We start from the raw sequence: 26,036 nt of genomic DNA, 5'->3' as shown, positions 1-26,036 counted from the left end.
AATGTAGTCTAAATGCCTCTCGCATTTTATGTCTGTAATAAAAATTAAATGATTTTCCAAAGCACTGACAGTTTGAAAGAAATGTTATAGAGAACAATTTTATTATTGCATTTTATAAATATTATTAATTTGTATTCCTTTAACAGATACTGCCTGGTATTCTGCAGAAGCATTGCTGTATTTTACCAGAAAGAAACACAGGTAAAGTATTTATTTTGGTACTATTTCCCTATTTTGTTGAGATGAAGAAAAGTTTCCAATTTTGAAATTGTGACGTTATTGCCAGACCATATCAATTGGTGGATCATGTCAAAAAGCACATCTCTTTGGCTGTTCGGAACAGGCAGGGTACTGACTATACCCGACCAGCCTGTGTTTGCAAAACTCAAAACATAGTGTCCAACATGTGATATCGCGATTGGACAGCGCTTGCTAAGCAATCCTGATTGTGCTCAGAATTACACTGACAACCAGTTTCTATTGTCAGTCGGATTCGCAGTGTGGCTCACTTACACATGGTGAATGCTACATACATTCAGACACAGGGTCCAGTCCTTTGCAGACAGAAATGACATGCACCTTTTTCAACTAAAAAAAAATGCTTGGGGTCAGCCATTCCCTGGTTCATTCCCCATGGAAATGCCTGGGTCAGTCAGAGTCAACCTGTCTTGTTTGATCTTAAAAGCTTTACAGTTAACTGTTCCGTGATGCTTTCTCCATGGCAAAGCCTCTACCAATTAGAGTTCTCTTGTCAACCAATCAACACTCACTTCTCATGCATTATAAATTGTTTTCCCCTTTACAATCGGTATTCTTGCATATCTGTCCTGATCAATGCAAGATGAAAAGCTTCAACAGCAGGTCTATTTTTTCAGCAAAACATTATTTTTGCTTTCATAATTGTAGTTCTTAGCAGTTAAGAACTGGTGTGTGATCTCTGCATAACTGGCAGTGACAGTTACATTTCTTGTGAGGAACTCCAAGCAAATAAAAATAATAATAATAACCTTTTATTGTCACAAGTATGAAGTTACTGTGAAAAGCCCCTACTCGCCACATTCCGGTGACATACAAACCAAGATTTTCTAAATAATGAACTTTAAGGAAAGAAGGAAAATGTGTAGAATTGATGTGTGTGTGCATGATGTGGGTGTCTGGCCTCTCTGCCTGTGCATTATAGGCATATTTTGAAACTATCTCATCTCTAATGGATTTGCTGCACAAATAAATGGAAAGACGCTGATAACAAAGATTGATTAATTGTCAACCAGAGAATTCAAATTGTTTAAAAAACTCTTCACTGAGAACAGCAGTGGGGAAAGAGGTCCTTCATACATCATTTGGATCACAATTATAGGTATGTTTATAAAGAATACATTTGTGATTTTAATACTTGAAGCACACACAAGAGTCAAAATTTCCTGTTGCGAGTTCCCTGGTGGAAAGTCCTTTGACACCTTTGGGACTGGAATATTCCACTGCCAGCCAATAGTTTAGGCTGCCTCCCTGCTGCAAAATACATTGTGTCGGTGGGTTGGGTGGGAGGAATGGGGTGGGGTGGGGGGCTCAAAATCCCATCCAAAATATTTTCTTAAAGCATTGAGTCAATACTGGGGATTAGCAATTATGCTTGTAATGGAAGAGTTTGAAACTCGATTGGTTCCTCCTGAAAATCAAACATTTCCTTCAGCTAACTGCGATACCCGTTTTCCAGGTTTCTTTTGCAAGTGTAGAGAGGTGTTACTTTTGTTCACAGATTCTTTCACATTACAGATGGAAATACTGCGTAAAGTATTCTGGTAATTTTACACATGGGCGGTATTTGTAGAATGTATAAGAAATATCTTCTTAAAGGGCATTAAGACCAACTGTAAAGATGCGTATGTGAATTTGTAACATGATAGATATAATAGCACAATAAAAGTACAATAGATTCATTAATGTATTAGTGTCTCTTTGTGAGCAATCTAGATGTGTAGCTGTTTTCTGCTTTTGTATTTGCATAATTTGATGTGGTGGTCCTTGCTATCTGCAATCACCAACTCTCTATTTGGTGTTAGAGCTAGTCATTGTGGACCCTTCAGTCCCACTGTCACAACATCTATCAACCATTGGCCCTCATTGTTTACAAGTACAACTTTGTTTGCAGCATAATCAGGTACCAATATATGATTACCCCTGTCCACTCAGACACCCATTGGGTGTTGAAGTACTCTATTACTTCCATACTTTGGACCTGCACTCCACAGAAGGTTCCCAGCCCTATCAAATAATTGCACACTACAACTGGCTGTGACAACAATGTTATCCTCTTTAGTACAAGTCAAAAACCTTGGATTCATGAGACCCTTCACTGCTTGCAAATGTAAAGTTTCACCAGTGGTCCAATCAATGGTCATAATATAAAGACATCCAAGTACACCACTGTCTTTCACTAAAATCTGTCCCCTTGAATTCACAACAACACCAAATGGAGATTGCCAGTTCAATTTTAAATTTTAAAAAATCTGTCCGTCCCTGGCATACACAAAAATTTGTTGTTTATTGTATACAACAAAAAGGACTAAATAGCCCCAGCTAGTGATTGAAATATCTTTGGACTGTGAGGCCTTTTAGAATCTGGCTGTTGTTTGTCTTTAAAAGAGGTGTAAAAATTGCCTGAACAATCAAATGTTTGCATTGTGTGGGTTTTCTTGTGTGTCATAAATGTTATGCCATTGTGAGCTACTGCAACTCCGGTTGGACAGCTGAAAAGCTCCTGACCTTTGTCATGACTGCTAAACGGTAACACAGTGGTTAGCTTCACAACTCCAGCGTTCCAGGTTCGATTCCCGGCTTGGGTCACTGTCTGTGCAGAGTCTGCACGTTCTCCCCGTGTCTGGGTGGGTTTCCTCAGAGGTGCTCCGGTTTCCTCCCACAGTCCAACGATGTGCAGGTGAGGTGGATTGGGTTAGGGTTAAATTTCCCTTAGTGTCCAAAAAGATTAGGTGGGGTTACAGGAATAGGGTGGAGGTGTGGGGATGGGGTGGAGGTATGGGCTTAGGTAGGGTACTCTTTCCAAGGGCCAGTGCAGACTCGATGGACCGAATAGCCTCCATCTGTACTGTAAATTCTGTGATTTGATGAACTGTTGGACTATTTTGTTGGAGAAAAGAGCAGTGTATTCTGCAGCTTCAGTGGTGTAATATTGTGCAATAATAGGTTCCTCTTTACCAATATATGAAATGTACCAGAATGTAGGAGGCACCAAGTTCTCCATTTTATTAGTCTTGTGTGTGCTAACCTCAGGTACACATTCAAGAATTGGAGCAGATGCATGCGAAAATAGTATGCATTCATTAAATTCTTGTAGTTTCTGTATCTGCGACAATAGTTCAACATCAGATGCATTGTTCATGAGATGCTCCAAAATTTGTGAAAGATCTTTGGTCTGTTCCATCTGTTTGGATGCTTCCTGAACAGTTTTCTCAAGCTGTTTCTGTTTTTCCTTGTAGAAATCCAAATTTATGCGGATCAGCTCTCTGAAGTTTAATGTTGCCGACTCCACATTAGTTACTTGGTGCGGCTTTTGTGATGTGTGGTTCAGAGCACAGCTAGGACATAATAGCCTCTCAGGAAAAGAAATAACTTTTTAAGAATCAGGGCCAGGATTTCCCCCTACCCGGCGGGGCCGGGGGTCCCGGTGGAAGGGAGTGGCGTGAACCACTCCGGCGTCGGGCCACCCCTCCGCACCTTTAGGGGCCACGGCCTCACCTTGAGGGGCTAGGCCTGCGCCGGAGTGGTTGCCGTGCCGCCGGCTGGCGGGAAAAGCCTTTGCCGCCACTCTAGTCGGGGCCGAAGGGATCCTGCCGGTCGGCGGAAGTCCGCGCATGCGTGGGAGCGTCAGCGGCTGCTGACGTCATCCCCGCGCATGCGCGGGGGGTTCACTTCCGCGTCGGCCATCGTGGGGGCTATGGCCGAGGCGGAAGGAAAAGAGTGTCCCCATGGCACAGGCCCGCCCGCAGATCGGTGGGCCCTGATCGTGGGCCAGGCCACCGTGGGGGCACCCCCTGGGGCCAGATCGCCCCGCGCCCCCCCAGGACCCCAGAGCCCACCTGCACGCTAGTCTCACCAGTAAGGTCGGTGGTTTGATTCACGTCGGCGGGACTGGCATGACAGCAGCGGAACTTCGGCCCATCGTGGGCCGGAGAATCGCTGGGGGGGGGGCCCGCCGACCGGCGCGGTGCGATTCCCGCCCCCGCTGAATTTTCGGTGCCGGAGAATTCGGTGGCCGGTGGGGCGGGATTCACGCCGCACCCGGCGATTCTCCGACCCGGTGGGGGGTCGGAGAATCCCGCCCCCTGTATCTGCAAAACCTAATAAATGTTCAACAGACATGTATAACACTCATTATTGTAATTCCCGTGTACAGTATTGCCGAACTCTTTCATGCCCAAACATACTGATATGAAGTAAGAGTGACGAATAAACCAGACTGCATTCATGAATCAGCTCTAGCATCTGCAACTATATTAACAGAAATGTGGAAAATCTCTCGTCCTCCACTACAGATGCTGTTTTATTCAGCATACCATAGTTAACCTACAATGCAAAGTGAGAAAAGCCTGTGAAATGCCTGTCGATTTGTAACTAGAACGATGCAGTAGACGATGCAGTATTTCCCTACAGTTCCTCTAATTACTTTCCTATTAAGTTATTGTTACTTTCTCTTGCTGTTGACACCACTCTAAGCTTCATGGCTATTACCTGCTCTTAAATATTGTGTACATCCTTGATGCTCTTTACATAGAACAGGCATACATGTAGGATGTCTTTGTATCCATAACAGAGTCTGCAGCATTTGACAACAGAGAAAGCTAGAAAACATTCAGAGGCAGCACTTAAATATATATACAATGGCTGAAATAATCCCTCAACAAAATACAAGTGTTCAAAGAACTTCAAATGAGCACAATTATCTTGATGACAAAGTAAAAGTTTAAAAAAACTGAGGTGCAGGGTTGGCCAATATTCATCGCAGTTGCTTTTTGAAATTACCTCTGAAACTTAAGAAGTTGGTTATTCCAAACAGGTTTGTCCATTGGCCAAAGTTCATTGTCAAGAGATGGGATGACAATTTTATTTGCCTGTTCCGCAATGTATATTTCCTTGATCCTTCTCCAAGCCTATTTCTCTGTTCTCACCACTGAATGAATCGAGCATCTAATTAATTCTCTTTTGAATTTCTCAGCTGAACATATTGTGCAAGATAACAATCTCTGCCATAAGCCAGTGACATTATTCACAGACTAGTAATTTATTAAATAAATCTAGATTTATGTGGAGTTGACTTTCACCAACTATGTTACGACCAGGTGAAAACGGATGGATTGGCTCCCCAGTTTGACCTGAAGAGGCTTTTTTTTTTAAAGAGTATACTTGCCAACTTGGTTAACTGTTTAATAGCTATATGGCTTGTATTTGGCAAATGTAAATCCCTGAAGCCAAGGTAATTGATCCGCCACTTAGCCTAATAAAAGACACTCGTCAGTAATGTGCAGCATTGTTGTGCCTTTCCACAGTGTATAAGGGGTTTGTACTGAGGCCCCATGGGTGGAGGGTGGCTGCCTAGGGGCCCTGATCAATCCTTACCTATTTAGCAAGGACCACTCTTGCCGTGGTAGCTCAAAGCCTGCAATTCAACAGAAAGGGTTTGTCACAAAGAACTTGTTTGTGACTTTCCTTGATCCAAAGCTTGTTTTCTGGTACATCTTGCTCAGGAAGGTTGCTAAAATGGGGTGCCGAGATGGAAGTGGGTAGTAGTTGGATTAAACAGGTCATCATGGAGTGGTAAATGAGATTGAGGTGCAGCATCGATGCTTTCAGCCAACTTGTGAATTTTTGTCAGTCAGCAGATGTATGTCATTGAGTCATAGAGTCATGCAGTGCAGAAAAGGCCCTTCGGCCCATGAGTCTGCACCGACAGTAACTACCCCTAATCTCGTGCTAATCCCAATTACCAGCACCTGTCCCAAAACCTTGAATGTGATGGTGTTTCAAGTGCTCATCCAAGTGCTTTTCAAAGCTTGTGAGGTTTCCCGCCTTCACTGCCTTCACTGCCTTCCCAGGTCGCGCATTCCAGACTCACACCACCCTCTGAGCGAAAAATCTTTTTCTGAAATCCCCACAGAATGCCTTGCCCCTCACCCTAAAACTATGCCCCCTTGTGCTTGACCCCTCAACCAAGGGGAACAGCTGCTTCCTATTTATCCTGTCCAAACCCCTCAATCTTATAAACCTCAATCATATCACCCCTCAACTTTCTCTGCTCTGGTGAAAACAATCCAAGCCTATCCAATATCTCCTTATAGCTCAGATGCTCGATCCCAGGCAACATCCTGGTGAATCCCTTCTGTATCCCCTCCAGTGCAATCACATCCTTCCTATAGTGAGATGACCAGAAATACACACAGTACTCCAGCTGCGGCCTAACCAACATTCTGTACAGCTCCATTGTAACCTCCTTGCTCTTATATTCTGTCGTGACTGCTGATAAAGGCAAGTGTCCCATATGTCTTCTTAACTATCCAATTCACCTGCTCTGCTGCCTTCAGGGAATGAGCAGGGGCTTTTCACAGTAACTTCATTGAAGCCTACTTGTGACAATAAACAATTATTATTATTATGTTTGCGAAGGCAGGAAGTGAGGGGAGAGGTGTTGAGTGGAGGATTCCAGTTATGCAGTGCACTGTTGCATTCATTAAAATGTGCACAAGATATATGTCTGTGATAGCCGTAGGTAAGGACTTCATACAACACCAGGTAGGCAGGATAACAACCAGGTTTATTTATTCTGCTCACAATACTGCAATTACACTACTCCTCATGCAGGGTCACCCTCCCCGACCTGCTCTCAGGTTGGAGTTTATATCCTGTGTGGTTCCTCCCAATTAGGGGGGCAGCTCCGTCCCCCCAATCACCTGGGGAGTTTGTACTCTCTGGTGTAGGAGGGGAACTATATGCAAGATAGGGTTTGGCCCTTAAGGGGGTCGCAAAAGACCCCCCCCTCAAGTCTGGAGAAACGTCCATTGCTTCAAGTAGTGGTTCCCTCGATCACTTGTGAGGTGGACGGTGGTCCAATGGCAGTAAGTTCAGTCCAGGAGGCGTGTAGCACACTGCCGACCACCATTTTCATGAGGCGTGCCAAGGTGGGAGTGGTGCGGTTGGCAAAGAGATGCTCAGTACTCTTTTGTGGAGCATAATAGGGCAAGTTCTGAGTTCGAGAGCGCTGTGCCTGTAAAAGATGCATACAAACAGAAGTCTTTGTATGTTTTCAAAAAGAGGAGAATAGTGTTAATTGTGCTAAATAAAAATAATAAAAACGCTCCAACTCTCTCACGCATGCATTCAAGAGTACACATACGCACACACAAACATAAGTTAGAAAGTAGGAGAATGGATTAAGCGTAGATTTACTGATAGATTTTAAAGCCTAAAAATATAATTTCTGTATGGGTTCAGTCGATTGGCCTTGGGTAGTTTCAGATTGACCCAGGGTCCTTCCGAATCCTGTGATGATTTAAAGATGTTGATGGATCATTTCTTATTAATCCCTTGGAGCTAGCAGCAGCTGGGCTGGTTTTTGGACACTACCTGCAGTGTACAGCTGGTCAATCAATAGGCAGGCTCAAACTTGCAGGCTTTTAATGATTTAAAAAAATAATCTTTATTGTCACAAGTAGGCATACATTAACACTGCAATGAAATTACTGTGAAAAGCCCCGAGTCGCCACATTCCTGCGCCTGTTCGGGTTCACAGAGGGAGAATTCAGAATGTCCAATTCAGCTAACAGCATGTCTTTCGGGACTTGTGGGAGGAAACCGGAACACCCGGAGGAAACCCACACAGACATGGGGAGAACATGCAGACTCCACACAGATAGTGACCCAAGCCGGGAATCGAACCTGGGACCCTGGAGCTGTGAAGCAACAGTGCTACCCACTGTGTTCGAAGGTGATTATATCAGATGCATTCCTCCATACAGTTTGCTCTGTTACAATGGCTTTGCAATTTACCGGGCACAGTTGTTTTAATGTTTGGCAATCTTAGAAACTGATGTTTCAAGTCACTGAAATGCTGTTCAGTCTTTTAAAACTCAACATTGTGGTCCCAGTCCAATAAATACATAGTGTAACTTTCAACATAAAGCATGGCTTTTGTTGATAATATATTAGGCTCCCTGGTTTTGCACGGAATATACTTCTGAATACATTCAACTACGAGTTGCAGTTGCAAGAATTTCAAAACCAAAATTCCTTGAAGAATGCCTTGGCTTTTATGACCAGTTCATGGAGAGTGACTGTGAGAGGCTACTTCTCTGCAGCACAGAAAATAACAAAGAGAAGCTGTTATGGGAATTACAACTCTAATTACAGGTTATTTCAAGTAACATTACTGGACTCCTCGTGGTGGAGGCTGGGGCCTAATCCTGTCCAGAATGCAGATTTAAAATATTGACATCTATTCCAAAAAATGCTCAGAGACTCAATCAAGTAACTGTAGGGGCTTTTAGTCACAATTCTACATTTAGAAATGCAACGGGATTACATTCATCGTTAAAACTTATGAAGCACCCTTTGGCTTCTCAAATGAAGTGTTTTTCTTTGACTTGTTCATTGCACACCTCCAGCCTTAATTTAGTTCAGCAATAAAATGGAAGACAAATTATACTGAATCATCATCGGAGGAGGAGGGTGAAATAGGAAGAATTGGACAACGCCAGCTGGATGCCGAAGAAATCTTATTGAAATCCAAACGCCAGAGTGACGACTATAATCAAGATAACACTCACTGCAAGATCTTTTTCATTTGTTCTCAGGATGTGGGCTGAACTTGCGGCAGCATAAGGAACAAATTGTGCAGCAGGTCTGTCTCCGGACTCAGCTGCCCTCCAGTGAGTGACGTTTCAGTCTCAATAGGTTCAGGATGACGTGGAAGAGCAGGCAAATGTTAGAAGCAATAGTAAACATTATGCTCGCTGTGAAGTTGATGCACCTTGAAACATGCGGGGGGGAGGATTTTAATGTTGGGTCAGAGGATAACATTTTTAAAATCTCAAACCAATCTCAACCCAATTCCAACCTTTCTACTTCAGTTTAACTGAGGTAGGATGAGGGACAAGCAACCGCCCTGATCCCAGAAGGTGGACTAGTAATTGAAATATTTTAATGAGACTGACAGTCTTGGGGATTCACTTCCTTTACAAGTTGAATAGTGGCAAACCTGGCAGCGAAAAGGAGGAAAGGACAGCTTTGGGAGAAGAAATGCACCTTTCCATCATTGCTCGTGGGCTAAAAGGAGCTATATTGCTCCTTCTTCACACCCAAGTTTCTCCTCATAGAAGATGCATCCCCCCAGCCCACCCTGAGGTTCGGGATTGGACCAACCTGCTGAGGAGTCCTTTTCGGAATCAAAATCCGTTAATCAGGATGACTTCCAGGGAACCTGTCAAGTGCAAAATCTCTGCAGATTTCTGGGTTTCATGTCTGAAACTCTGCTTTTTCCCTTCCTCTAACCACCCTGTTAAAAGACAGGCTATTGATTTTGGCCGGTATTGCAACTGCTTTTGATGAGGGCTTCATTCTAGGAGCAATTTGCATACTGTATAGTGTCAGTAAAAGAACCCATCTATGTGATGATCATAGAATCTCTACAGTACAGAAAGAGGCCTTTCCGCCCATCGTGTTTGAACCAGCCTTTGAAAGGGCACCGTACCTATGCCCATTCCCCCACCCTATCCCCATAACCCCACCTTAGGGGCAATTTTATCATGGCCAATCCATCTAACCTGGACATCTTTGGACTGTGGGAGAAAACATGAGCACCCGGATTAAACCCACGCAGACACTGGGAGAACGTGCAAACTTCTCACAGAGGGTCACCCAAGGTCTGAATTGAACCCGGGTCTCTGGTGCTGTGAGGCACCAATGTTAACCACTGTGCCACTATGCTGCGGTGAGGAAGATATTTCTCAGGCCATTCCTGTAATGGGTACACCAAGTATCCAGGAAAGGTCTACTGAAGAGATTTACATAAATTTATTTAATGGCGAGAAAACATATATTTCCAGTAACTAATTCACACTACTGCAGCTCTGGGATACCTTTCTCTTACTACTATGGCACATGCATGAGCCATTCTCTTTACAAGACAAGGTTGTGCAACATGGAGCTGATCACAACAGTCTTGAGCAACCCAGTTGGACTACTTAGTACGAGCCTGGCCAATGAAGGTGGGCATCAGTGGTACACCACTTATGGCTTTGACAGAGTTATTGCTTATTTGTCTCTGGGCTTCTATTCGAGGAATTATCTGAAGAATCTCCCCTGATAAATGTTCTTGGATAGTACTGATCCCAGTGCTCAAAATTGTAAATGTCGTAAGATCTGGAATGCAGCTCTGTTTAGTTTTGCTTATTTTTCTGCACTGAGGAAAGGCAATGATATATGAGAAGTAAGCCTAAGCCAGGATCCATAGAGCAAGTGAAAAAGATCTATTAAAACTACTGATCTTATTTCTAGATATAGTACAACTAAAGATGTCCTTTGGTACCTGGTCTACAGGTATGAATTAATGCGAAGGCCAAATATGGGGCATTACCAAATATGTTTAAGTACAGTATATTGTTTAATGCAATATACTGCAATGGTATATTGAGCTAAAAAGATGCTTTATTATCAATGCAATGTGTAAACATTCTATGTGCCTATTTCTTCATGCATTTTACTGCATGTTTATGTTTGAATGAATCGTGGAGTGCAGTGGGTTTGAGGGGTTCCTGGAATTTATTTGTTGACTTCTGCTCAGCACTAGCCTCGAGTGATGTGTTTGAAAATGACAGCCTGTTGTTCGAAGAGTAATGGGAACAGACCTAGTTCCAATTAATCTTTGGTGTAGAATTATACATTGTATAAGTTATGGCCCTTGACCAAAGTTACTGAAAGCTGTCGCTATATGATACTTAGAAACATAGTCATATGTTGTATAATCATTTCTATGTTGGAAGCAATATTGGGTCATCTGATTAACCAAAATTAATGTTGGGGTTTAATCTAGTGCCTGATTCATTGGGGTATATCAGGCTGAATATGTCAGTAAGGGTTATAACATTCAACAATCCAGTCTTTGCACAAACAACTTAATGGGCAACTGAGATAAATTAATTAATGTCCCTCAACATTTCTGTTAAATAATCATTCTGTTGAATGTGTATTTGTCAATTGAATTCAGGACAAAAGACAGATGGTTGTCGTAGGGGTGGAAACATAGTTTGCACCAATGATCTGGAGGTATTGCCACACAGACAATTGATGGATTTACATGTCAGGGCAATGTAGCATTATCTCATCGAGAAATATGTTTTCCTTTGAAGAAGAGCAATTATGTGGACCGCTGCAGTCCATCCAGCCTGCAACTCCTACACTACCAGTACAATAATCGTTCCACACCTCTCACAGCAGAGACCATTTAATGTTCATCTTGCTCAGTGGCTTTTCACAAAACAATCTTCGATAAAATACAAAGGAATTCCACGAAAATCTCGATTGCCATCCCCCTTGGCTTAGTCAGTGATTTATTGTACAGAGTGTGCCACGCAGCCCTGAAAGGATGTAGATTCAATTCTCCATGAATATTGAATTAGAAATCCTCAGCTGAGGCAACAATGAGACTGCAAATATTGAACTTAATGTTAATGAGCTCAAAGGGTGGTGGGGATGGGTGTGGGTGTTGATGGAGAAACAGAATTGTTATTTGCTATCCAGCAAAATCACTTGTGTATGAAAGCACCTTTGATCATCTGCACTTTCATGAGATATAGATTGGATGAACAATCAGAATATTGCTTGAGGTTCCTTGTACCGTCATAGACATTTCCCCCTCCACCACCTGCCTGTAAACTGAAAGGTGTTTTTGATTTTTGGATTTCCTCCTTTATAAATATTTTCCTCAACCTCTCGTTTTGGAATGATAAAACCTTCAATATTAAAGGTCCAACCCTCATGTTACGATCCCAGTTGATGTTATAACTGGACGGGAAGATTCCAGAATGGTATCCTGGCTCACGTTGTTTACTCTTCCGTGAATTTATTTTTATAAAACATGGAGGAACAGTGTCACAATAATAATCTTTATTGTCACAAGTAGGCTTACATTAACACTGCAATGAAGTTACTGTGAAAAGCCCCTAGTCACCACATTCCTGCACCTGTTTGGGTACACAGAGGGAGAATTCAGGATGTCCAAGTTACCTAACAAGACCGCTAAGTAATTTTTGCAACAAGAAAGAAACATTTATTAAACCTGAAAAGTTGGATTATGATGCCATATTACTTTACTTCCCCCTGAGTTTAACAATTACATTCAGGTTTTCAGACGAATATGGATTACAAAGTACATCTTAATCTACAATAGTCTCATTAACACACTGGGTGGGATTTTCTGATCCTGAGGCTAAGTGTTGACGCCGTTGTAAACGGCATCGCGTTTCTCGACGGCGTAAACATGCCCTCAGGAGCAGCGTTTTCGACGCCTACAGGGGGCCAGCACAGCACTGGAGCGACCCACGCTGCTCCAGCTGCCGATCCCGGAGTCAGATGGGCGCCACGGGTCTGCGCATGCGCAGTGGCTCCCTTCTCCGCGACGGCCCCAACGCAACATGGCGTAGGACTACAGGGGCCGGCGCAGAACAAAAGAGGCCCCCAGCCGGAGAAGCCGTCCCACCAATCAGTGGGCCCAATTGTGGGCCAGGCCACAGCGGAGGCCACCCCCCCACCCGGGGTCGGACGCCCCCCACCAGGCCGCCCACGGATGCATGCACACCGAGGTCCCGCCGGGTAAGACAACACGTGGATAACGCCGGCGGGATTCGGATTTTTTGCACGGCCACTCGCCCCATCCCGGACGGAGAATCGCCATAGAGCGGCCCCCGACCGGTGCCGCGCCGGCACCAATGGCATCGATTCCCCACTCTCTCTGGCGGGGCGGCGTCGCGCGATTCGCGTCCGTCCCGGTGATTCTCCGGCCCGGCCTGGGCTGAGAGAATCCCACCCACTATTCCTTTTAAACACACCAGATGACTGTGGGTAAATACTATCTACACTGTGAACCCCAAGTGAATGTTTGCGGATGTCTCCCCAGAATCCCCTCCCAGATGATTGTCACATGTGAGTTTCCAAACTCCACTGCCAAAAAGATTCTATCTTAATTTTGCTTTCTCTTGGGGGTTTGAATTCCGAAATACGTCCAGGGTTTCCAAATGACATTTCAAAGCAAAGCTTCCTCTCCACTTCTAACAGCGAATCCAGTCAGGATTTTACACCAACCCCTTTTAGGATTTACTTGTCTTAATGACTGTACAAACTGTTGCTTTAACTATCAATTCCCAGACTGTCTTAAAATGACATAAAACGTTCCATTTACCTCTGAAGTCTGCCGTCCCACTTTGAATCTAGTTACTGCAATTGTCTCTTTAACTCAGAACATGTTGTTTACTCTTTCTTGAATTATTCTGAACAACAATACCTTACTCTCTGTTCTCTTAACTTCAGGTGTTTTAAACATGCTTTCTATCCCAATTCCCTGGATTGTATCTTGTTATTGCGGAAGCTTGCATCTTTGCAACTCCCTTGTCATGTCCAGCTTCTCCAGGCAGAGTTAAGAGTTGTTCACTTCCCAGTATCCTGTCTCTGACTGCTTACAATTGCAACTAAAACTAAAACTTCTAAGTGGTCAGCACTGCTGCCTCATGGCACCGAGGTCCCAGGTTCGATCCCGGCTCTGGGTCACTGTCCGTGTTGAGTTTGCACATTCTTCCCGTGTTTGCGTTGACTGGATACCATCCATGTCAAGCCGAGCATTATTCCATCGGCCTGCTAGCTTATCGACTACAATGGCAATGTCATTGCTGCCAGTGGCTCATGCCAGCTTGTGGTTTCTCATTGTTCCTCAAGAGCCATCCTGCGTTTTGAAATAGTAGCGTCGAACAAAGCTTCCTTGCTCGGTGCTCAGGCATGCAAAATCCTGAATCTTGTGCAGCGGGTTCACTCCATGTCGCCCACTGATGCATCAGCCTCGCCAGATGCCAACCTTCAAACCCAATTAGATGACATCATAGCACAATACCACAGCGTCTTCGAAGGTATGGGTACACTACCTTACCGGTACAAGATACTGCTGAAGCCGAATGCCACACCTGTGGTTCATGCACCGCGTCGGGTGCCGGACCGCCTCAAGCAGCAGCTGCAAGACCTCCAGGACCAGGGCGTCATTTCTAAGGTCACTGAGCCCACGGACTGGGTTAGCTCCATGGCCTGTGTCAAAAAACCGTCAGGGGAACTTCGCATTTGTATCGACCCCAAAGATTTGAATCGTAACATCATGAGGGAACACTACCCCATCCTTAAGCGAGAAGAGCTCACTAGTGAAATGGCTCACGCCAAGTTATTTACGAAGCTGGTTTCCTCCAAGGGGTTTTGGCAGATACAGCGAGATGCATCCGGTCGAAAGCTCTGCACTTTTAACACCCCATTTGGTCGTTACTGTTACAACCGGATCATCTCAGCCTCGGAGGTGTTCCACCGAATAATGGAGCAAATGATGTTGGGCATCGAGGGGGTGTGAGTGTACGTCGATGACATCATTGTCTGGTCCACAACTCCTCAGGAACACATCGATCACCTCATGCGAGTGTTCCATAGGATCCACGAGCATGACCTCCGACTCAACAGAGCCAAGTGCTCGTTCGGTCAAGCAGAAATAAAGTTCCTCGCCGACCATATTTCACAGTTCGGTGTGCAGCCAGACGCAGATAAGGTGTCGGCGATCAATGCATTGAAGATGACAGAGGACAAGAAGGCGGTCCTCCGCTTCCTGGGGATGGTCAACTTCCTTGGGAAGTTTATCCCCAACCTCGCATTTCACACCACAGCTCTCCGCAATCTTGTAAAAAAAAACACCGACTTCCAGTGGCTCCCCGCTCATGAGCGAGAGTGGCGTGAGCTCAGGGCGAAACTCACCAAGGCCCCGGTACTGGCATTTTTCGACCCTGCCAAGGAGACAAAGATCTCCACCGATGCGAGCCAGGCTGGCATTGGGGCAGTACTCCTCCAGCGCAACAAATCCTCATCCTGGGCCCCAGTCGCATATGCATCTCGAGCCATGACTCCTACTGAGCAGCGATATGCTCAAATCGAGAAAAAGTGCCTGGGCCTCCTCACGGGGATTAACAAATTCCATGATTACGTGTATGGACTCCCCAGGTTTATGGTCGAAATGGACCACAGGCCACTGGTTCACATCATACAGAAGGACCTCAATGATATGATGCCACGCCTACAGCGTATCCTCCTCAAACTCCAACGCTATGATTTTGACCTCGTCTACATCCCGGGCAAGGAGCTCGTTGTGGCCGATGCACTGTCTCGCTCCATCACCACGCCGTGCGAGCAGTCGGACTTCGTTTGCCAGATCGACGCCCACGTTGAGTTCTGCGCATCCAACTTTCCGGCCACTGACGAAAGGGTCGTGCAGATTCGTCAAGAGACGGCCAGGGATCCTTTACTCCAATGGGGTCATGCGCCATCTCACAGATGGTTGGCAGAAGGGCCAGTGCCCACAATTCTAGAATATGAAAGACAACCTGGCAGTGGTCGATGGCATACTAATGAAACTGGACAGGATAGTAATACCACAGAGTATGCGAGAGCTCGTCCTCGGCCAACTTCACGAGGGTTACCTGGGGGTGGAAAAGTGTCGCCGGCGAGTCCGAGAGGCAGTATATTGGCCTGGCATCAATGATGACATTGCCAACACTATCCTAAATTGCCCAACTTGTCAATGGTTCCAGCCGGCTCAGCCGAAAGAGTCTTTGCAGCCGCATGAACTGGTGTCGTCCCCATGGACCAAGGTTGGCATTGATCTCTTCCACGCAAAAGGCTGGGACTAGGACTATTTTTCAAATTACCCCGAGGTGGTCAGACTGAATGACCTCACATCAGCAACAGTCATCAGGGCGTGCAAAGAGACCTTTGCCCATATGGCATTCCACTTACGGTCATGACAGATAATGGCCCGTGCTTCTTCAGTCAGGAGTGAACGGATTTTGCCCGACGGTACAATTTCACGCACGTCTCTTCAAGCCCCCACTACCCCCAGTCAAATGGGAAAGCAGAAAAGGGGGTACACATTGTAAAACGACTGTTGTGTAATGCTGCTGATTCGGGTTCAGATTTTCACCTGGCACTGCTAGCCCACAGGGCGACTCCTTTGTCTGTTGGCCTGTCCCCAGCACAGCTGCTAATGAACCGCACACCACGGACGACGGTGCCGGCTATCCACATCCCGGACCTTGACAATTTTCTGGTCCTGCAAAGAATGCAACTGTCTCGGGCCCAATGCAAGTCGGCGTATGATGCCCATGCCACAGATCTCCCTGCTCTGGTCCCTGCTGATCGAGTTTGTGTTCAGCTACCTGACGGTGGCTGGTCTGCCACAGCTGTGGTGGTCAAGCAAGTGGCCCCCAGATCATTTCTCGTTCGCATGCATGATGGCTCTTTTCTTCGGCGTAATCGACGGGCACTGTGGCTGCTTCCATGCTCGCCACCTGAACGTGATGTCCCGCCTCGCCTCGCCTGCTGATTCCTCAGGACACACCCTTCCAAGAGGTCACTGATTTGCATTTCTTTTGCCACCATCTACATTGGAGGCAGTTCCGCCCATTCCAGTGCAGGCGGCCCCTGACCCACCCTTGAGGCGGTCAACTAGAATTTGTTGCCCGCCACAGAGACTGAACTTATAGACTGAATGTTGTAATGCCTTGTGCTTCATTTACACATCTGTACATATTGTTTCTTCCTAATTTGTTGTATGCCCTCTATCTGCACTGGACACCTTCCCATGTGAATACGTTCACGTATTTTGTATATAGTTCAGCTCCTACTCATGTAAATATGCTCACATACTTTGTACACAGTCAGGCTCATACACACACCCACTATTTATTGACACAAACACACATTTTTTGAAAGGGGGGAGATGTCATAATATACACACAAGTATATGATGGTGCACAGACAGACAGTGAGTGACACAAAGGGTGACCAATGAACATACAGAACACAGTAACCAATCACCAGACAGGACACGGCCACTATATAACCAGAAGGCACTAGTTTTCCTGCTCACTTGGGATGCTGCCTCTGAGACAGTCAGAGCCTGTGAGCAACAACTAGAACATACACCATGTGGTAGTAAGACAGTCTGGTCAGGTTAGCCTCAGGTCTCCAGTCAAGTCAGCATAGTGTCAACCCACAGTTCAAGCATGTTTAATAGTTAAGAGTTTAATAAAATAGAGTTGCATTTCTTCAAGTGTTGGAAGCCTGTCTCTCTCTCTGCAGTCCTCGCAGACCCAGCTTACCCAACACATCAGGACCTTGTGCATTTGCTTGGAATTTGATTTCTGCAGTCACAGGGACATTAGTGCATCTTTAGAGATAATGAGGTTGCTGTGGTTTTCTGAAGGCTAGAAATTAATTTTGTGTGAATCACAGTTAGTCATGGCTTCAGTCAGTGTAAAGCCTTTGTCCGTTATAAATATATATTTTTAATTTTGTAAAATAGCTAGGATAATATAGATATATATAGTTTATTTGTCTTCTTGGCATGACGGTACCTATTTTAAAAAGAAAGGACAGTATTTTATTCTCAAATAGAACTGGTTGGGGAGAATTAATTTTTTATATAATTAAAAACAAAAGAACGTGATTAAAAATTATCTCCAAAGGATCATAAAGCTACCATATGAACATTCCCCATTATAACATATTGCAATCAGCCCCCTACTCTTCAACATACACACAAATGCCCCTCTTCTCAACCCATCCTCCATGCTACTCTATCAGGAGGCTCAGAATTACACCCCCCCCACTCCCACCAAGTACAGCTAAGACTCAGGTCCGTCACCATCCCCACCGCCCCCCAGGCAAACAATCTCAGGCAGCTAAGACCCAAGCCCAGCAACCCCTGGTGGAGATTTGGGTCTGAACCCCTCGACCCTTGGCTCACTCAACACTTCTGCAAGGCTAAGTGACAGTACCCCCGGACCGCTCAGGCATCGTTTTTCATTTTCAGATTCTCCTACTCAGCCACCTGGAAAGTGTCAAATGATTGCTGACAGCGCAGCCAAAAGTGTCCTTCGTGGTGTCTGTAAGAACGGCCAGAGCAACTCCTCCATTTCCTTCAGTCACAAGTTTTCTCTCTCCCGTGAATGCTGTTGGCTTGAGATTTGTTGATGACACCTGGCTCAACCTCACAATCACTTCTTTTGACTTTTCCACTGTCATTAAATTATCACTCTTTGTGTGACATCCAGAACTGCAAAGATATCCCGCCATTAAATATTGGGAAGACTGAAGCCATGATTAATGGTCCTTGCTGCAAACTCTGGTCCCTAGCTACTGATTCCGTCCTTCTCCATGTCCGTTGTCTAAGGCTGAGCCAGACTATTTGCAACCTTGGTATCGCATTTGAACTTCCTTGTATATCTACGCATTCACTAAGATGACCTATTTATACCTTGAAAGCAACGCTGCCACTGCCACGGTTCGTCTGCTGCTGAAACCCTCATCTGTTCCTTTGTTATCTCTAGACTTGACTATTCAAATTCATTCCTTCCTGACCTCCCACATTCTATCCTCCATAAACTTAAGGTCATGCAAAACTCTATTGTCTATGTCCTTACAAGCACCAAGTCCTGTTCACCAATCACCCTTGGCTCACTGAATTATCGTGTTGTTGTTTAGGGGTAATGGTGTTCTCATGTACCTGTAGACCTTGTCCTTCTATTTGATAGATTTTACAAATAGCATAGTGCAAACAGGATTAAATTTTAAAAGCTTGAGATCAAATTTTGCAGCTGTAAAATTTTACAGGTTCAGCACTGCTGCCCCTATCTCTGCAGCTGGTGGCAGACAGAGGAATGAATGACATGCATGAAAAGATTTTAGTTTGGATGTTTTTAATATAAACAAGAATTCGTAAAACTTGACTGATAAATAGTACAATGTGAAACATGAGTAAACACGGCCACAAGAGGTTGACTGTGATAAAGAGCTTACAAATTTCACTGATCTATAACTCTAGATTTTTTACTTTATTTTTCACTGGGCTGGCATATAATCCAGTTCTAAATTTGAATAGACAAATGATTTCAACTGGGAAAAACAACTTTTGGCATATTGTACAGAATAACTTGATCCTTTCATCACTGTGCTTTGTACAGTAAAGATATCTTTTTACCACTTTGCAGCTAAGGTATCCAATTATAGCAAAATTGTCAGTAAGATTGCAAGTATTGAAACTCTGGATTATTATTAATAATAATAATCTTTATTGTCACAAGTAGGCTTACATTAACACTGCAATGAAGTTGCTGTGAAAAGCCCCTAGTCGCCACATTCCGGCTTCTGTCCGGATACACAGAGAGAGAATTCAGAATGCCCAAATTACCTAACAGCATGTCTTTCAGGACTTGTAGGAGGAAACCGGGACACCTGGTGGAAACGCACGCAGATGGGGAGAACATGCAGTCTGTGCACAGACAGTGAACCAAGCCTGCAATCGAACCTAGGACCCTGGCACCGTGAAGCAACAGTGCTACCGTGCCTACAAATGTAATTTGTCGACAGGTTGGACATGCGACACTCTGTCCACTGGTAACTGAACAATCATTTCTGTGAGTTGCCTTGAAAAGTTCTTCCAGACACCCAAGGTAGAAGATGTGTCCACATTGGAGAAGTTTTCGATGTCGATTTCCTTCATTGTCCTGTTCAATACAAACTGTGCAGTTCAGAAGAGCATTAATGTCCAGAAGGGAAAGACTCCTGGGGCGAAATTCTCCCCCAACGGCGCGATGTCCGCCGACTGGCGCCAAAGACGGCGCCAATCAGATGGGCATCACGCCGGCCCAAAGGTGCGGAATGCTCCGCATCTTTGGCGGCATAGCCCCAACATTGAGGGGCTAGGCCGACGCCGGAGGGATTTCCGCCCCGCCAGCTGGCGGAAATGGCGTTTGTTGCACCGCCAGCTGGCGCGGAAATGCGGCGCATGCGCGGGAGCGTCAGCGGCCGCTGAAAGTTTCCCGCGCATGCGCAGTGGGGAGAGTCTCTTCCGCCTCCGCTATGGTGGAGGCCGTGGCGGAGGCGGAAGGGAAAGAGTGTCCCCACGGCACAGGCCCGCCCGCGGATCGGTGGGCCCCGATCGCGGGCCAGGCCACCGTGGGGTCACCCCCCGGGGTCAGATCGCCCCGCGCCCCCCCCAGGACCCTGGAGCCCGCCCACGCCGCCTGGTCCCGCCGGTAAATACCAGGTTTGATTTACGTCGGCGGGACAGGCAATTTCTGGGCGGGACTTCGGCCCATCCGGGACCGAGAATTGAATGGGGGGTCCCGCCAACCGGCGTGGCCCGATTCCCGCCCCCGCCCAATCTCCGGTTCCGGAGACTTCGGCGGGGGCGGGGGCGGGATTCACGGCGGCCAACGGCCATTCTCCGACCCGGCGGGGGGTCGGAGAATGACGCCCCCCAGTTCTAAATACAGTCGAATTAACCTCAATGTGAGGTACAAAATGTGAAGCTCCAACACCTTGACATGATTTGCTTTGCTTCTATTGTGTAAGGCGAGGTAAGAAGGATGGGTGAAGGTAGAAAACAGTTATTACCTTGGTGACTGTATCGAGGAAACAAGGGGCGCGATTCTCCGCTTCCGCGCCGGTTGGGAGAATCGCCTGGCACACTATTTTTCCCCGCGACGCCGGTCCAACGCCCTCCGGCGATTTACCCAAGCAGCGAGAACGGCCCCGTCGAGCTCTGCGCGGGGCAGGCCGGAGAATCGCCCGGGACACCCAAAATGGCGATTCTCCACTACACCCGCTATTCTCCGGCCCGAATGGGCCAAGCGGCCCGCCCAAAACGACGGCTTCCTGCCTGCGCCATCCACACATGTTCGCTGCTGGCGGGAACAGCATGGGAACGCTGGGGGGGTGGCCTGTGGGGGGATGGGGGTGGGGGGCGAGGGGGGTTCTTTCACCGGGGTAGGACTCAAAAGGGGTCTGGCCTGCGATCGGTGCCCACCGATCGGCGGGCCGGCCTCTCTGAAGGAGGACCTCCTTTCCTCCGCGCCCCGCAAGATCCATCCAACATCTTCTTGCGGGGCGGCCTCGGGGAGACAGCAACCACGCATGCGCGGCTGACGCCAGTTACATGGCGGATGACGTGGCGCCGCATTTATGCGTCGCCAATGCCCGGCGCACGCCGGCGACGCTGCTTTCACGACACGCCCCCCCGTGTTTCTCGCGGCCCCAATCCTAGCCCATTTTCAGGCCCTGAATCGGTCGAGATCGGGGCCATTTCGCGCCGTCGTGAACCTCAACGGCGTTCACGACGGCGTGGGCACTTAGTCGCGGAAGCCGTGAGTCGTGCCCAATGTCCCTGTAACCTATTTATTTATTCTTTGTATGAAGTGAAGTGAGTGATGTTTCTTGGATGGTTGTTTATTTTAAGAGGGCTGTTGATTGTAGCAAATATTTACTCCATGAACTACAATCTGAATTTACAGGGCATAGCTTCAGGAAGCTGAGAATTAGCATTTCTACCAGTTCAGCAGGTTAGCATTGCTTCGGAAGTGACAGATATTTTATCGACAAAGTGGAAGAATCTTTCGGTGATATGTGAAACTGTCAAAGAAGTATTTTCTCACAATACCATTTTCATGTAAACCCAGTGGGGAAATCTGTTTCATGGGGCTTTTCGGAAAAAAGCATTTGTGTCTGCTGAATCTCGCCCAGCAGCTAAATCAGGCAGCACGGCCAAAGTTCACTGGGCATTGAGATAACAGTTGGCATAAACAGTAGTACACCCAAAAGCAAATGACATTTATAGAACTAATTATAAGCCTCACTCTGTAATGCTTGCACTCTACCACTTTATATCATGCTCAGGTATTTTGTGCACGTTAAAAGCAATGCATTGTAACTGAAGAATAATTGCACTAAAAATACCCTATTCTGAGAGCAGTATGTTTTTATCAAGTGGACAAAAGAACATTGCTGTCAGCAGCATAAATGACTGACACCTTCCAGCACTTTGTGGAATTCTTATTTAAACCCTGCTGAGATATGGGACGACAAGTTGCTGGAATAAGCTGGTCTTCAGTTAGTGCATTTTAACCTTGCTTTTAAAAGGGTAATATCTTCAAAAAATGTGAGTTGGCAAAACTTTTTATATTTGGGGAGTGAGTAAAAGTAGAAGATTTCAGATTCTTGTTGCATTGATATCCATGTGTATTAAAATGGGAAGGTGTGTCTTAAATCATTTTTTCAATAATGCAATCTTTTTTATGCAAACAGGGAAGGGATTTGTAATACAATTTTTTCACAAAGATATTGACTGTTTAAGAGCTGTCATTTTATTTAATTGTGTGTGTCTGTATATACGCTACGTAATGAGGATAATTACTCCTGTTGATTGAGAATACAATATGTGTGTATCATAAATCCACCAATTAGTTTCTAGGGTCAAAAAGCATTGATAAACCACTTGAGCTTCATTTTATTGGTTGATGAAATATAAAACTGGTGATAGTTCAATGAGGACCTGTATAGATCAGGGAAGCCTTAGTTTGATCCCCACCTTGCACTGATTTGAGCTGAGTAAGCAGTAAGAACATTGTAATATCAATAGGTTGAGGAGGGAGAAATAGATCGGGGTTCTCATTTTTATATAGTGAGCATAGCTAGAAATTGTACATGTGGGCGTGTCCGAGTGGGAAAAATATCTTTGTTGATTATGAAGCTTACTGCAGTAAAATAGCCTGCCCATGTAGAATTATTTATTTAGTGAATGCAAATCCCTGAAGCCAAGCAATAGCCTTCTCTCTTGCTGTGTTTAAGGCGATTGGTCCGCCGCTAACTCTGTAGCGGGGATACTCCTTGGTAGTGTGTAGCTTTGTTTTTGTCTCTCCACAAATGCATAGGTTTGTACTGAGGACCCAGCAGTGGAGGTTGGCTGCACAGGGGCCCCAGCCTGTCCTGAGCCTGTTTAACTAGGAGCACTTACCATGGTAGTTCAAAGCCTGCTACTCAACAAATGGGTTTTGTCACAAGGAGCTTTTTATTGACTTCCCTTGTTTCCCATTCCTCGATCTAGAGGATGGTTGCTGGTGGATTTTGCTCAGTAAGGTTGCTGTATATAAGGTAATCGAAGATGTGCAGTAGCTGGGTTGAACAGGTCATCATGGAGTGGTAAGTGATGCAGTGCACAGGTTGTTTCAATCAGCTTGTGGTTTCTTGTATGTTGGCGGATATGTGGGAGAGTGATGATTGTGAGGACAGAAAGTCAGAGGAGGGGCATTGATGGAGGGTTCCAGTTGTGATGTGCATTGTTGCATTCAATTGAGTGTCCACAAGCTGTGTATGTGGGACCTTTACAGTACTCTGCTGTGGAGCATGGTAAGTAAGGTGTGAAGTTGGGGGTGTTTTGGCAGCAGCACCCCACATAGATCCAACAAGTTTGATTAGTAAGTTGTTTCTGGTTTTAATCTTTGTTGTTGTTCTTTCAGATGCCCCTTGAAGGATAAGGTCCTATCTATAATTACTCCCAAGTATGTCGGTCTGGCCATCCATGTAAATATGGAATTCATTTCTGGAACTGGCATTGTGGAGTAGGAACACACTGGATACAGTTTTGGGGATAATTGGTGTGAGAGGCCATGTACTATAGTAGGCCATAAACTTTGTAATGTCTCTGTTAAGGCTCTGGCCCAGAGTGAAGAAGGATGGAGGTTGGGTGACACAATGGATGTCATCAGCATTGAAGATCATGTGGGACGTGATGATCGATACGTCATTTGTGTATGTGCTGAACAGGGTTGGAGCTGAGCCCTGTGGGCATTTGTTGAATAATGCGCCTGCACTCACTATCCAAAACAAGAGAAGTGGATGTTTGACTTGGGTAAATCTGTACCTGTACAACTGAAACACAAACAATTAGTAGTAGTTTTGGGAAAAACAATTATCAAAGGTTACTGATGTAATAATTCTATTTTTAAGTAGGCAGATGTATTGAAGCTATTCTGAAAGCTGAAATCACACAAACGTATAAAATCTTAATGTATTAACCTAACATTCTTCTCTCTGCAATTGTGGGAGAGATATTGACCTGCATGCTTTAAAACACTGAATTGCCAATCTTCAGCTGAGAAACACCTTATGGTGGAAATTATTTATTACAAGTGTACTTACATTAAAAAACCATTTAGTGACCTACTCACTAATTCCTAGTGACCCAAGATGGGCACAACCTCCACACACAAATCTATTAACTTTTCCTTTTCAGCAGATAGACCCACGTGTTCCAATTGACCTACTCATTGTCATAGGTTTCAATGCAATTTGAAAATGTTAGCTTTGTGGTTTCCTCAGTTACCAAAGTGTCATCAGGTCGTAGAGGTAAATAAAATGTATTATAGAAATTAGACAGTGCTTCAGAAAGTCTCAGATCCTTGGCATTCTGGCTTCATCCAGCACGCGTCAGTATACTGGAGCAACAGATAGAAGCTTGGCTGTGGTGCTTGATGTTGTGTGAATAACTAGCAGGGGTACACAGTACTGTTGTGCCCTTTTAACCAAACTACTTCAAGTGGTCCCTGCCTTAGGCACCTTGTGCTGTACAAATAACCCATTTTACATTTTATGTTACATTTTTAAGTGACAGTTCATGTCGGTTTCTGATAGTTGAACGTTTTCCAATTCCCTGCGATTGCAGACAAGAGGAGTAATTAACTCTTCTGTTAACCGGACAAGATGCCAATGTGCAACTTAACTTGTACTTTGCTAGAAAACCCCATTTCTTTTGATGAACCTCAAATTCTCAGCCACCTTTTACTGCGCTGCCAATAAATTAGGAATGCTTTTGGAAACAGTTTGGTAAAGTGAGTGGATGATGCTGGAGAGAGAAATTGGTCAAATTTAGAAGTCCTAATCAAGCTTGACCAGGTATAATTAAATCAGTTCTGGACACAATGGACATGTCAGTAAGATATGCGCGCTATTTAAAAGTCTGCCATAATAATAAAATCTAATTTGTCTGATTTCTGTTGCTACTTTGTTTTCTTTTTTAAATGTTTGAACTTTGTACAGAACTGGCATAAAATGTGGTCATAAACAAGTTGCCAACTCTTCCCCGTTCAATAAATTCAATGGATATTTTGCAGGTGATGTGATCTCCACTTTCCTGTCTCGAGATCATGCTGAAACACATGTATGGATTATGTTTTCAAACTGCTGGGTACAGAAAGTTTTCGAGTAGATATTTTAAGTTGAACTCCATTGTCGGTGACTTCAAAAAATGGATAGTTCATTTGTGAGGAGCAAGAACCATAAGAAAATGTATTGTGGCCCTCTGGTGGCAAGTTGTGAAAAATTATCATTGTTGCAGACTTCTTTAGCAGTATGTGCTCTTAAAATAAAATAACTTGGGACTTTTCATTACTTAGTCAAATAAAGTAACAAATAAAGTAATGTGAACATTGAAATAAATGCACCACTTATTCCATTCATTTGAAATAAATGCACCACTTATTCCATTCATTTCGTAAAATTAATCTTTTTTGCACAGTGGTACTGTGCCTCACAGCACCAGGGAAAGGGATTCGATTTTGGCCTTGGGTGGCCGTGTGGAGTTTGCACATTCTCCCTGCGTCTGCATGGATTTCCTCCGGATGCTCCTCCCAAAGTCCAACGATGTGCAGGTTCGGCGGATTGGCCATGCTAAATTGCCCCTGAGTGTCCAAAAGGTTAGATGGGGTTATGGGGATAAGATGACCGTGGGTAGGGTGCTCTCACGTAGAGTCATGCTGACTTGATGGGTCGAATGGCCTCCTTCATTGTCGGGATTATTCCATACAAATCTTTTTTCAATCCTCTATGGATGTTAAAAAGTCTGTGGG

At 45.1% G+C, this 26,036-nt stretch overlaps 1 long non-coding RNA gene across 1 annotated transcript; it reads left to right on the top strand.

Annotated features, from left to right (window-relative positions):
• The first annotated feature begins 218 nt into the window (after positions 1 to 218).
• Positions 219 to 25,178, top strand: LOC140410495 (uncharacterized). The gene is made up of 2 exons (XR_011940667.1): positions 219 to 1,357; positions 23,649 to 25,178. It is a non-coding gene; the product is annotated as an uncharacterized lncRNA (long non-coding RNA).
• Positions 25,179 to 26,036: the final 858 nt, after the last annotated feature.

This window comes from Scyliorhinus torazame, chromosome 4 (genome assembly GCF_047496885.1).
Source record: "Scyliorhinus torazame isolate Kashiwa2021f chromosome 4, sScyTor2.1, whole genome shotgun sequence".
Lineage (NCBI taxonomy): Eukaryota > Metazoa > Chordata > Chondrichthyes > Carcharhiniformes > Scyliorhinidae > Scyliorhinus > Scyliorhinus torazame.
The sequence above is the reverse complement of the archived record's forward strand: the minus strand, read 5'-3'. Positions and strand labels throughout refer to the sequence as shown.